The sequence below is a fragment of the Diceros bicornis genome, unplaced genomic scaffold (assembly GCF_020826845.1).
Source record: "Diceros bicornis minor isolate mBicDic1 unplaced genomic scaffold, mDicBic1.mat.cur scaffold_54_ctg1, whole genome shotgun sequence".
NCBI classification, from domain to species: Eukaryota; Metazoa; Chordata; class Mammalia; order Perissodactyla; family Rhinocerotidae; genus Diceros; species Diceros bicornis.
This window is the reverse complement of record NW_026691418.1, coordinates 2686517-2701379: the sequence shown is the minus strand read 5'-3', so window position 1 is coordinate 2701379 and position 14863 is coordinate 2686517. Positions and strand designations below refer to the sequence as shown.

The 14863-nt window shown below is 43.0% G+C and overlaps 1 long non-coding RNA gene across 1 annotated transcript; it reads right to left on the bottom strand.

The window, feature by feature from the left end:
• Positions 1-10444: 10444 nt before the first annotated feature.
• Positions 10445-14583, bottom strand: LOC131403044 (uncharacterized). The gene is made up of 3 exons (XR_009219174.1): positions 14527-14583; positions 11998-12033; positions 10445-10477 (listed from the first exon to the last, which is right to left on the bottom strand). It is a non-coding gene; the product is annotated as an uncharacterized LOC131403044 (long non-coding RNA).
• Between the last annotated feature and the right edge of the window lie 280 nt (positions 14584-14863).

Below are 14863 nucleotides of genomic sequence, written 5' to 3'. Positions count from 1 at the left end.
GATTTTTAAAAACAGAAGGAATTCTTGTAGAAATATATGACTCAATTATAAAAGCAACATAGGAATTATACATATTCCAGAGGGAGAAGAGAGGCAGAAAGGAGCAGAGAGCTTGTTCAAAGAAATAATAGCTGAGAACTTCCCAAACCTGAGGAAGAACCGGACTTACAAATACATGAAGCCAACAGAACGACTAATAACATCAATGCTAAAAGACCTTCTCCAAGGCATAATAGTAAAATTGACAAAAGCCAATGACAAAGAAAAAATATTAAGGGAATCAAGACAGAAGAAAATAACCTACGAAGGAACACCTATCAGGCTTTCAGCATATTTCTTGGCAGAAACTATACAGGCAAGGAAAGAATGGAATGATATATTAAAAATCCTGAAAGACAAAAACTTTCAGCCAAGAATACTCTATCCAGTGAACTGATCCTTATGATACAATGGAGAAATAAAAGTTTTCCCAGATAAACAAAGGCTGAGGGAGTTCAACGCCACTAGATCTCCCATACAAGCAATGATCAAGAAGGTCCTCATACCCGAAATAAAAAGAAGGCAAATGTCTACAAAGCTTTGAGCAAAAACATAAATAGACAGACAAAATCAGAAAGCTACAGCTCTGTTTCACAACAGGGTAACAAATACTTAATTATAACTTAAAAGAAGAAGGGAAAGAAAGCAGCAAAAGTAACTATAAACACTTCAACTTAGTCACAAACTCACAACACAAAAATGAATATCTGTGACAACAATAACTCAGAAGGAGAAGAGGAAAGAAATGGAACCTGCTTAGGCTAACGGAGATAAGAGGCTATCAGAAGATGGCCTATCTCATCTATGAGTTCTTAATACAAACCCCACAGTAACCAGCAAACAAAAAATCAGAGCAGAGCCATAGATCATAACAAAAGAGACAACCTCCATGAAAACCCCCAAAGTGAAATGGTAGTCAGAAACACAAAGGAAGAGAAACAATGAAAATATAGATTAGGTGGGATTAAGCCCTCAAGTATCAATAATCACTGTAATTGTAAATCGATTGAATTCTCCAATCAACAGACACAGATTGGTGGGGTGGATTAGAAAACAAGACCCAACAATATGCTGCCTCCAGGAAACACATCTCGGCTCTAAAAACAAACAGGCTCAGAATGAAGAGATGGGAGAAAATACTCCAATCAAATAGCAAATAAAAGAAAGTAGGTGTTGCCATAGTTATATCAGACAAAGTAGACTTCAAGATAAAAAAGACTATGAGAGACAAAGAGGGGCAGTATATAATGACAAAGGGGACTTTCCACCAAGAGGACATACCACATATAAAAATATATACACCTAACACAGCAGCAGAAAAGAATATAAAGCAATCCGTAATAAACCCAATGGGAGAAATTAACAGCAACACAGTAATAGCAAGGGACCTGAACACCCCACTTACATCCAGGGATAGATCATGCAGAGAAAGACAACAAGTCAATAGTGGAATTAAATGAAACATATGATCAGATGAACTTAATCGATATACATAGAGCATACCCTCCAAAAACAGCAGAATACACATTGTTCTTAAGTGTACATAGAACATTCTCATAGATAGACCATATGTTGTCAAACAAGGCAAGCTTGAATAAATTTAAGATTGAAATCATATCAAGTTTCTCTTCTGACCACAATGCTAAGACACTTGAAATCAACTACAAGAGAAAAGATGAGGAAGTCACAAATATGTGGAGACTAAAGGACACACGACTGAAGAACCATTGGTTCAATGAACAAATCAAAGAAGAAATCAAAAAATACCTGAAGACAAACGAAAAAGACAACAAAACAACTCTTATGGGATGCAGCAAAAGCAGTTGTAAGAAGGAAATTCATAGCAATACAAGCACACCTCAACAAACAAGAAAAATACCAAATAAGTAACCTTAAACTACACCTAATAGAACCAGAAAATGAAGAAAAAATGAAGCCCAAAGTCAGCAGAATGAGGGAAATAATAAAAATTAGAGCAGAAATAAATGAAATAGAGACTAAAAAAACAGTAGAAAGGATCAATGAAACAAAGAGCTGGTTCTTTGAGAAGACTGAAACAAAATTGATAGACCCTTAGCCAAACTCACTAAGGAAAAAAGAGAGAAGGCTCAAAGACATAAAATTAGAAATGAAAGAGGAGAAATTACAACAGATACCACAGAAATCCAAAGGACAATAAGAGAATACACTGAACAACTTTTATGCCACCAAATTGGATAACCTAAAAGAAATAGATAAATTCTTAGATTCACACAACCTCCCAAAACTGAATCAAGAAGAAATAGAGAAAATGAACAGACCAATCACATGTAAAGAGAATGAAATTTTTATCAAAAACCTCCCAAATAAAAAAAGTCCAGGACCAGATGTCTTCTCTGGAGAATTCTGCCAAATATTCAAACAAGATTTAATACCTATGCTTCTCAAACTATTCCAAACAGTTGAAGAAGATGGAACACTTCCTAATTCATTCTATGAGGCCAACATCACCAGGACAGCAAAAGCAGGCTAGAACAGCACAAAGAAGGAATATTACAGGCCAATATCGCTGATGAACACAGATGCAAAAATCCTCAACTAAATATCAGCAAATAGAACACAGCAATATATTAAAAGGATCATATACCATGATCAAGTGGAATTTGTACCAGGGATACAGGGATGGTTCAACATCTGCAAATCAATCAATGTGATAATCCACATTAAGAAAATGAGGAATAAAAATCACATGATCCTCTCCACAGATGCAGAGAAAGGATTTGACAAGATCCAACATCCATTTATGATAAAAACTTTCAATAAAATGGGTATAGAAGGAAAGTATCCCGACACAATAAAAGCCATATATCACAAACCCACAGCAAAGATCATATTTAATGATGAAAAACTTAACGCCATTCCTCTGAGAACAGGAAGAAGACAAAGGTGCCCACTCTCGCCACTCCCATTCAACATAGTACTGGAGGTTTTGGCCAGAGCAATTAGGCTGGAAAAAGAAATAAAAGGAATCCAAACTGGAAAGGAAGAAATGAAACTCTTGCTGTTTGCAGATGACATGATTGTAAATATAGAAAACCCTAAAGAATCCATCAGAAAACTATTAGAAATAATCAACAACTACAGCAAAGTTGCAGTGTACAAAATCAACTTACAAAAAGCAGTTGCATTTCTATACTCTAATAAGGAACTAACAGAAAGAGAACTCAAGAAAACAATCCCATTTACAATTTCACAAAAAGAAAAAAGTGTCTAGGGCTAAATTTAACCAAAGAGTTAAAGACCTATACAATGAAAACTATAAGACATTATTGAAAGAAATCAGTGATGACCTGAAGTAATGGGAAGATATTCCATACACATGGATTGCAAGAATAAACACAGTTAAAATGTCCATATTACCTAAAGTAATCTACAGATTCAATGCAATCCCAATCAGAATCCCAATGACACTCTTCATAGAAATAGAACACAGAATCCTAAAATGTATATGGAATAACAAAAGACCTTGAACAGGCAAAGCAATCCTGATTAGAAAGATCAAAGCAGGAGGCATCACAATCCTAACTTGAAAATATATTACACAGCTATACTACTCAAAATGGCATGGTGCTGGCACAAAAGCAGACTCATAGATCAATGGAACAGAACTGAAAGCCCAGAAAGAAAAGCACACATCTGTGGTCAGTTCATCTCTGACAAAGGAGCCAAGATCATACAATGGAGAAAGGAAAGTCTCTTCAATAAATGCTGTCGGGAAAACTGGACAGGCACATGCAAAAGAATGAAAGTAGATCATTATCTTCCACCATACACAAAAATTAACTCCAAATGGATAAAATACTTGAATCTAACACTTGAAACCATAAAACTCCTAGAAGAAAACATACACAGTGCAGTCTTTGACATCGGTCTCAGCAGCATCTTTTCCAATCCCATGTCTACTCAGGCAAAGGAAAGAAAAGAAAAACTATACAAATGGGACTACATGAGACTAAAAGGCTTCTGCAAGGCAAACGAAACGAAGAACAAAATGAAAAGACAGGGCCAGCCCCGTGGCTTAGTGGTTAAGTGCACGCGAACCTCTACTGGCAGCCAAGGTTCGGATCCTGGACGTGCACAGACACACCGCTTGTCCGGCCATGCTGAGGCCGTGTCCTCCATACAGCAACTAGAAGGATGTGCAACTATGACATAGAACTATCAACTGGGACTTTAGGGAAAAAAAAAAAGGAGGAGGATTGGCAATAGATGTTAGCTCAGAGCTGGTCTTCCTCAGAAAAAAAGAGAAGGATTAGCACAGATGTTAGCTCAGGGCTGATCTTCCTCACAAAAAAAAAAAAAAACGAAAAGACAACCCAAAAACTGGGAGAAAATATTTGCAATTCATATATCTGACAATGTGTTAATCTCCAAAATATATAAACAACTCATACAAACCAACAACAAAAAAACAGATAATCCAATCTAAAAATGAGCAGAGGATATGAACAAACATCACTAACCATTAGGGATATTCAAATCAAAACTACAATGAGAGATCACCTTAAACTTGTCAGAATGGCTATAACTCCCAAGACAAAAAATAACAAATGTTGGAGAGGATAAGGAGAAAAGGTCACCCTCACACACTGCTGGTGGGAATGCAAACTGGTGCAGCCACCAGGGAAAACATGGAGATTTCTCAAAAAATTAAAAATAGAAATACTATACCTTCCAGCTATCCCACTACTGGGTATTTATCCAAAGAAACTGAAATCACCAATTCAAAGAGATTTATGCACCCCTGTGTTCACTGTGGCATTATTCACAATAGCCAAGACATGGAAGCAATCCAAGTACCCTGCTACAGACGAACAGATAAAGAAGATGTGGTATGTATTATATACAATTGAATACTACTCAGCCAGAAAAAAAGACAAGATCGTCCTGTTTGCAACAACCTGGATGGACCTTGAGGGTATGATGATAAACGAAATAAGCCATACAAAGACAAATAGCATTAGTTCACTCATATGTAGAAGATAAACATATCCAGGGATAAAGATAACAGATTAGTGGTTACCAGAGGGGAAAGGGGCTGGGTGTTGAGTGAAAGAGTTAAAGGGGCACATATGCATGGTGATGGATAAAAGTTAGACTACCGCTGGTAAGCATGATGCAGTTTATACAGAAATTCACAAATAATAATGAACACCTGAAATTACACAATGTTAAAACCCTTTATAATTTCAATACAATAATTAAAAAAGAAAAAAAATAATTAATTCCTCTTTATGGTTGAATAGTATGCCACTGTGGGGATATACCACACTTTGTGTATCCATTCACCAGTAGATGGACATTTGGGTTGGTTTCCATTTTTATCTACTATAAATAGGTTGTTATCAACATGTGTGTACAAGTCTGTGTATAGACATATGAGATTATTTCCCTTGGATGGATTCCTAAGAGAGGAATGGCTGGGTAGACGTATGGAATTTTTAAAGACGCATCCAAGCTCTTTTTCACCAGCACTCGATGAGATTTTCAGTGACTTGACATCTTCAACAACACTTGCTATAGTCAGTCTTTTTAATTTTAGCCACTCTTAAGTATGGTGGAATCTCATGATGACTGTCACTTACATTTCCCCAATGACTCATGTGGTGAAGGAGAAGGCAAACCACGCACAGACTGGGAGAAAACCTCTGCAAAACATATCCCTAGAAAAGGACGTGTATTTATAATATATAAAGAGCTCTTACAACCCAATAGTAAGAAGACAAGCAACACGTCATGTCTTAAGAAGACACAACAGATCAGGCCTGTGATGAGCACCAGGAGTCCCGCCAAGCAGATGAGGTTGAGGGCCCAGAAGGGGAGGTCTGGGGAGACATGTGGTGGGGTGAGCCACGTCCTGTCATCGCCCCAGGGCTCCTGGTGACACACTGTCCCTCAATCCTCCTTGACAAGGGTTGGCTAACTTTCCACATAATCCAAGACCCTGTGCGCATGGTTCTCTTCTATGAGGCACAGCATCAAGATACTCGCCCCGTTCTATGGGCTGGGGCTTCCTGCAGGTTTACCAGGCTTCTCAATCAAGGCATCATCTCTGTTGGGAGAATATTCTGGAAGTGAATGAAATGGAGAATGCATGTGAGTGTGTTTCACTCTTTTTAATAAAACTTTTTAGACACAGAAAAATAAAGGGAACAGTCTCATAAATATCCATGATCTAGATTTAACAATGTATAGTCTATCTAATTAAAACAATATTGCATAAATGTATAAATTATTGACACTTGCCACCCTTGATTCATCCCATGTTTTCAATGAAATATTAAAGTCAAGTAGACATCATGATGTTTCACACCATTTTAGTTTCCATCTCTAAAAACTGAGCATACTTTGCTACAAAATCCAAGACCATTACCACAGAACAAAAGAGTAATAAATTAAAAAAAATTCATACCTCTGGGCACAGAGGGCTGAATTTGGGCTGGACTTTCTTATGACAGCCGGGGGCAGAATGGGTCCTCATAGCTGGAAAGCCTATGGGCTCTCTCTAAATTTGTAAAATCCAACTCAAAAGTGTTCTTCTGCGCCTAGAAACACATCATTCCCTTCTCCTTTATCTATTTGCTTAATATTCATTTTCTAGGATTAACCTACAATGTAATTTCCTGCAGGAAGTCTTCCCTGATTTCCGCCTGCAAGTATGAGTTTGTTCACATTAAATAATTGATGTTTCAATTCTCTATTCTTGTTCTTCCCCGCTACATGATAAACTCCAGGAGGGTAGGACACACAGAACCCAGTGGGCATGGGGGGAGGGGTGCAGGTCTCCGTACTTGTAGCTCTACCCAGACAACCTCTTAGAGGTGTGCTGTCTGATAAGGAGCAGCAACAAGTCTCTTTTTGAATTAAAATGAATCTTAGTTAAATAAAATAAAAATTCTAGTACCTCAGTAACATTAAAAATCAGTAACAATAAATACCAGTCACAGCACCATCCTTCAAGTACTCAACAGCCACATGTGGCTATGCACTGGAGAGCACAGATATAAAACATTTCACCACTGTAGAAAGTTCTAGCCCATCGGTGATCATCTAGAGCGGGACTTGGCAAACTATAGCCTGTGGATCAGAAACTACATCTACCCTCAAACCTGTGAGTCTGCTTCACACACAGCTGGAGGCCCTCATTGACCATCTGGCCCAGTAGCTGTCAGTGCAGAGATAAGGAAACAAAAGTCCAGAGAGGGGAGGTGACTAGCTTTACGTCACAGAGCTGTCTAGGAGAAGGTGACGGCCTCCTATATTACACTGGTTTCCTTTTCTCTCTCTCAATGGTGGGTAAAGGGGACTATGCCCCCTCCTGCCAGCCTGAGAAAGCTCAATGCTCTCTAAGCCCCAGGCATCCAGAGTCCCCGGAAAGGCCTCACATTCTTTCCCAATGACCAGGGAACCGTATCATCCCCAAGGACACTCTTCCTGTTCAGGATCAAGTTCTGTAGCTGGGTCCATTCTGGGTCAGCCGCAGGAATTTCTCCTAGATGGCAACTCTGTCCAGTCTCTGTGCCAAGGTGGCAAGGTACACAGGGAGTCTGCTCCAGTGTATTTACTGTGGGGGACAGACCTGGAAGGGCACAAGGGATGAACAAGGGTGTCTGGAATTCTACCCTAACTTTAGATTCCCTGCTTCAGGGTCCTGTCCAAGAGAACTTTCTGCAATAATGTAAATATTTGTCTGCACTACCATATACACTCATTATTAGCCCCATGTTGTTATCAAGCACTTAAAATGTGGCTAGTGTGTGTGAGTGAGGAACTGAATTTCTCACATAATTTCATTTTAAATAACCACAGGGAGAACATTTTTGAAACTTTGGAGTAAGGACTTCTGGAAATGCATAAAAACAATGAGAACACTGGTAAAAATGGTCAAAATCAACTTTTCAGAAGTCTAGAAATTAATCAATGGCTTGTCAGAATCTGAGGAGGGTTTAGTGAAGAAACATTTTGGAATCTTGATAAAGGGAGCCAACTTTGTGGCACTATAACTTGCACTATCCCATCCTGCTCTCACAATATCCTCCATAACTTTGAAAACCGTCATTCTCAGAACAATAGTGGCTGAGACATACAGCAGCCCAGCAGCCATAATGGGTTTGGAGCTCTCAAAAGACCCATCCCCACCGAACTGTCACTAGCTGACCTGCCTGGCAGCTCCCTGAAAAAGCCCCATGTTCAGGGCTTGTCGTTACTTGACTCAGAGCTTGCCCAGGGAGGAAAGTCCGTCCCCAGGGCACTTGCTAAAAATATTCAGGGCTAATTGTTTTCTATTGTAGTTGCCTGAGAGAGTGATACCAGCTGAGGCAGGCAAGAGGAGAGCCAAATCTTAGAAGAAAAATTGGGAGAATGAGATGTCCACAGGGGCCTTAGAAAAGCTCCAGTGTATTTGTGGGCACCTAGAAGCCCACAAGGGCTCAGGGCTGTGGCACGCCTGGGAAAGACTTGAGAACATCTTAATCTCTCACCTCTAGTTGAAGGGTTGGCTTAATATCTGAAAACTTCATTATGTAATACACCATATTAATAGAATAAGGGCCAATACCACGCAATCTCAACCACATATACAGAAAAGAATTTGACAACATACAACGCCCTTCATGTCAAAAAAAGTAAACACTCAACAAATTAGGAATAGAAGAAAACTTTCTCAACCTATAAACAGCATCGATGAAAAACCCACGGCTAACACCATATTCAATGATGAAAGACTGAAAATTTCCCCCTAAGACCAGGGACAAGACAATGATGTCTTGCCTTAACTCGTATGTTAATCACAGGTACTAGAGGTTCTAATGAGGGCAATTAGGCAAGAAAAAGGAATAAAAGAAACCCAGATTGGAAGGAAATAGGTAAAACTATTTGTTTTGCAGATGAGAAGATTTTGTATATAGAAAAGCCAAAAAAATACACTGCTCCGCATACACAATATGTGAATCGTATCACAATAGGTGTATAAAAAATTTTAATTGCCCCATGTGCTTAGTGGGTCCACTACTGGAGAACACAGTTAGACTGCTGATATTTTTTGAAAGTCTCCAGAAGAGGAGGAGGAGGAGGATGCTGGAGGTTGGTGGCCCCAAATGTTAATGCTTTTCTCATTCCCCAAAAACTTATGGAAGGAGATGGTAGGATTAGCTGACAGGGATGTGGGGCAGAATGGGCACCATGCCAGTGACATCCAGATAAAGGATGTGTCACTTGAGCTCAGAGTCATCAGCCACCAGCTCAGCCAATGCTTCCAATCTCCTCAACCTACATCAAGTCGGTGACCAGGCAGGAGTGTAATATGTCTCACATCTGGCTGCCCTTGTGGAGCTTGGTGACCTAGAACAAACGCGAGGGAGAGTGGGTGAGATGGAGGTCTCCTGGGGATGCAGGGCGCCACTGGAGCCAGTGAAAGATCACAGACCTTAGGGCAAGGGAGACCTGACTTCAAATCCTGGCTCTGCCCCTAACTCACTGTGTGACCCTAGGCACAATACTCCCCTTTCTGAGCTTCAGTTTACACAAGTGATAAATGGGCAAGGCAGCTAGGACATCACCTCTGGACACTAAGAGAACCCAGACACGCAGGGAAAGTGAAGGGTTGAAACATTCACGTAACAGAAGTAAGTCAGGCAGAGGAATGACGCCGCCCTCAGGACAAGGTGAGACGGGCGAGGGGGAAACCCCACATGATCCTGAGTGTCTCTCGGCAGGGCGGTGTACTCCGAGGATGTGGGCTCCAGGTTGCTGAGGTTACTGACGATGATGCGGAAATGTAGCTGGTGTTCTCTCTGGATGGATAAACTCTGGGCTGCAGAGCCTGGAGCCACCGAGAGGAAGAGCAGACAGCTGGAGACTCTCAGCTCCCAGCACAGAGGCATGGTGGCCCACTGGATCAGGGTGGTGGGTGCAGACGGTGTCACACTGGTGGCTGCCCCATCCTTCTCAGGCCTGGGGAGAAAGGGATGTGGGGACTCTAGAGAGAGGTCCTGAAACCTCTGGGGGTAGGGGCCAGAACTGGAAGGAGGAAATGGGAGGACAGTGGGGAGACAAAGAGGGGTGGTCACAAAAGTGGTCATTAGGGGCAAATGCTCAGGGGAGGGTCTCACCTGAGGGAGACCAGACTGCAACTCGAGTAGAATGGGCCCAGGCTTCTCCTCTTGAACAAGGATCTAGCAGGGGAGGAAGGAGGAGGAGGATGAGCAGGAGGGACAGGGGTTAGGGGAGGGGCTCTGTGGGATTTAACCCACCAGGAGCTGCTGGGACCAGGGTCTCACCAGGCTCTGCAGGATCCTCTCAATGGAGTTGAACGTGGCTGACACATTGCTCCTTTCTGATGACTATCAGAGGGTGAAGATGGAGAAGGTGACTGTGAGGGTCTTCAGGTTGTGCCCCAAAGCTGTAAGATGAGAGGGAGAACGATGGCCATCACTGAGAGCTGGCCTGAGTCCAGAATAGAGTCCTGCACTCACTTTCATCTGTCGTCTTCTCTCAAAGTGGCACCACCACCCACCCGTGTGGTCACGCAAGTCAGAACCAGTATATCTGCTCAGCTCCTCCTCCCTCCCAGTAACACCCATTCACCTTGCACGCTGGTCCTCACATACACTCCATCCCTGTCCCAGCTGAGGTCTTAACATCATTCATCCGGACCAACACCCCAACAGGCTCACTGGATGCTCTGTCTAAAGGATGTTCTACATGGACTACTAGAAGAATCTTTCTGAAATGAATACCTCACTAGGGCCACCACTGCTCTAGTACCACCCATGGCTCCCTATGGCCTTCAGTGTTTAGTTCAACCTTCTTGACCTGGCACTCAAGGCTCTACTCAATCTGGCTCCTGCTGAACTTCAGTATCATTTTATCCATCTACTGTGGTTTAAACTTCATGCTTCATGCAAACCAAATTTGTTTCAATTCTCCCCTTACAGCATGTTGTTTCTGGCTGGAGACTTTGCTCATGGAATCCACTCTGCCAGGAAAACCCTTCATCCTCTATTTGCCAGGGTCCCTCCTATTCTTTCTTAAAGACTCCATTCTGGTGAAACTTTCTCTAGCAAGCTCTTCCCCTCCAAATTATGCCAGGTGCCTCTCCCCGAATCATCCCACATTGTATTATAATGTTGTGTTAATTTCACAAGACTAGGGGCTCTCTGAGGGCTGGCCTTAGACTGAATCGTTGGTATAATCTTTGTGATCAGCATGATTGCCCTAAAACCAGAATTTCACACCCTGGTTTCCCAGCTCCTGGATCACAACTGGCTGGTGGAGGAGTGGGGCCAGAGAACTTCTCTTGGGAATGAAAAGGGGCTCCCGATACCTGTGGTGGCTTCTGGTAGCACAGGTGATGATCAAGTATGCAGGGATGTGGTGGCAGGCTCGGGACCTGTGGTGAGGGCTCTCTTCAGGGAGGGATAGAGTGGGAGGAGCCCCCAAGCTCACCTAGGCTCCAGCAGTGGCTGTGCCAGGACCACCATTCACAGATGAAGCATAAATGAGAGTGAGGGGACGGGTAACTGTGTTAGTAGAGGGATGAGCAAGCCGGTGGATGAGAGGAGCCCAAGAGAGAGAGAGAGATAGGTGAACAAGAGAGACTGAACTCGGAGGAGAGACAGATGAATGGGCAGAAAACTGGACACATGGATGAGATACCTGGAAAAGGAGGACCAAGGGCGGAGCTTTAGCAGAATTAAAGTGAAAACCACGTGGGGTCAGAATGTGGTGGATAACATGTCTCTGTCTAAGGTTTTCTCACCGTGGGCTGGGACTCTCCACCAAAAGCCGGGAGGGAGAGAAGGGATGAATTAGGGCCCTTCCAGGTGCTTCCCTCACCAAGGACAGTAGGTGTAGGAGAACATGTGCTCCCTATCCCCAAATGCGGACGGGACCCAGGAGATCAGGGCCAGGAATACTCACTGTTGGTAGTCGGGGCCACGGCTCCATAGGTGTAACCTGTAGAGAGAAGGCGAGAGGAGCTGAGCAAGAGTTGGGGTGAACATAAAGGATTAAGGAGAGGGAGGATGTAGGGACCTTTGTGGGAAAAGCAGAGGGGAAAGCAGAGGGGAAGAGGGGAGATTTGTTCAGGGGGGAGGCAACGAGATGGACGGTGGCTGGACCCAGTGATCACACAGTGATGAGAAGTCTGAACCCAGACCGGGTGGATAGAGAGATGAATCATAGCTCACTTTAGAGCAAAGGAGGCAACACAGGACTCCGATTGGGAGAGACAGCGTGGCTGTAGCACAGGCCCTCACCACTGAAGTAGAGGCTGCCCCCGTCCAGAACGAGGGAGCCCAGGTGGGAGACACCATGTGTCTCATGGCTCAACTCCCAGTAGCGTCACTCTCTGTCTAGCCCTGGACCTGCGCGGGTCAAAGTGGAAGGGGCAGATGATGTCCACCCCAGTGGCTGCCCCACCCTTCTCAAGCCTAGGGGACTAAGATCATGGGGATGTGGAATACTGAGCAGGGGTCCTTCTGGGTGTGGAAGGCGAGAGAGGGGAAAGGAGGAGGCTGAGGGAGATGCTGAAGGGGCTGCTCTGATGCCTGCAGGGGATCTCCTAGGTGTCTCCCGTGTGAGACAACCCCCTCACAAGTAAGGCCTGAGTTCCTTTAGGATGTGGAGGGGAGCATGTGTGTGGCAAAGAGGGGTGAACACACAGACCTGTATGAGGGGGCACCTGCAGGTCTGCACGGACAGCAGCGAGGAGCACAGACAGTGCCCTGTGTCATCTGACACATGCAGGCAAGAAAGTACCGTTACATTCTCTCGGTTCTACACTCCAAGGTCTTTTCTTTCTACTTATTTCTTGCTCCACAGCCATCAGCCTGGCATAGGGAACAATCATCTTATTCCTAATCTTATTCCCAGCACCTCCCATCTTGCCTCTTAAGTCTTCATTCTTAACCATGAAGTCCATTTTAACCCCCGTGCTTAGACCAAACATTAATTACATCATCCTTCTACTCACATTTCTCCAGAGTCTTCCCAATGGTCTTAGAACAGAGTCCCAAGTCACTCCTGACCTGGTCCAGGGTGTCACCTTCGCTGGTCTGGCTCACAGCTCTCCCCCTGTGTTGACTTGACTCAGACATCCCACTTCTCAGTTCATGGACACACCAGGCTCTCTGTTTCAGGGGTGTCCTCATGCGGGTCCCTCTGCCTGAAACACTTTCTTGAACACACTCCCACACCCTCACTCCAGTCTAACCCTCCAACTAGCTAAATCCAGTCCCAACTCTAGCTCTCAAGCTAAATATCAGTCCTTCTCAAGAGGGCTTCCCTGCCCCGTCAGGTTGAGTCCCCTTATGCCAAACTCCCACATCACTCTCATCATTAACTGTCTAAAATCCAAATACCCAAATACAATATAAATTCCATGGAGGTGGGACAAGATCTCTCTGATTCTCCAGGTCCCCATTCATGTGGCCCAGGGCCTGGATCATGAGATGAGGAACCATCCCAGTTTGTCTAGGACTGCCCTGGTTTGAACACTAAACGTCCTGTGTCCTGGAAAAACCCTCTGTCCTGAATAAACGAGGATAGTTGGTCACCATAAATTATACACTCAAAGACTATCTATTGCATGACAAGCACACATTCCCCTCAAGAACGTCACAAGAAAGCTAGAATGAAAAAGGCACACACACACACACAATTAGTAGAAGCCAACAACTAAATACAAAAGTACTTCACATGATTCTCTGCAACGTGAATCACCAGACCGTTATTTTAGAAAAGTTTCAAGAAACAAAGTTAATTCCCTTTAGAAGGCAAGGTGGTGAGGACAGTCTTTTTGGAGACTAGTGCCCTTCCCTTCAATCTACAGTGTTGCTTAGTATTCCTCCAAATGATTTGAAATGTCATAAAGAAAAAAATGCTCAAAATGAATCTGGCTACTGGCAAATTCACTTTTAAATTTGTTATTAATACAAAGAAGTTCAAATCATCTTTTTCCTTGAATGCTCCTCTATTTCAAATTTTTGTGGAGGATTTATAGGATTTTAGAAGTCAAATTGAATGGTTCTAAGGAACGTTGCTGAGTATCCCTGCTAATATTTCATGGGATGTCTTCTAATACTACATACACAGGCAAAACATTTTTGTATTTATAATATATATAAATCCTGACTTTTGAGTAATACGCAATGCAAGTAAATCTATATTTTCTACTATAATCCACATTTGCAGTTATTTACGTTTGTTTCATATGTTCTTATTTGCATATAACGGTACTTACTGAAATATTTACCCCACAGAACCACACACAGTTTACCATCTTTCCCTTGAATATAATCCATCAAACATCAATAATTTTTCTCAAGATACCCTCATTCTCAGTGAGTCCATGTGGTGACAACCTGAGGCCAGGAAACCCCAGTGACAGGTCTTCTGCACAGCGGAGGCTGCCAGAACCTTTTGGTACCAGGTCCACAGGGTACTCACCTGGTCACACAGAAATCCATGGATCAGCGAGGACAGGTGGACACTGAGCCCGGTTTCACCTCAAACTTGAGCTCCACGGATGCTTTTCGTGTCTGAGGGGGGAAAAAAAAAGCACAAACAAGCTTTTGAGGTCTTTTATAGGGTGTTGGATGGAAAGGCCACCCCATTCACTCTTCTTTTTTTGTATTTACTGCTTTAACTGTAACTGTTGGCTGTGACTGGATTTTCCAGATTCCTATCCAGCCACTTGCTCCGCGAGATGGGAGAAAGCAACTTCGTGCTGTGTGCACTTGAGTCACTCAACTCACTTGGCTGGACAGAGACGTTTTGGTGACTC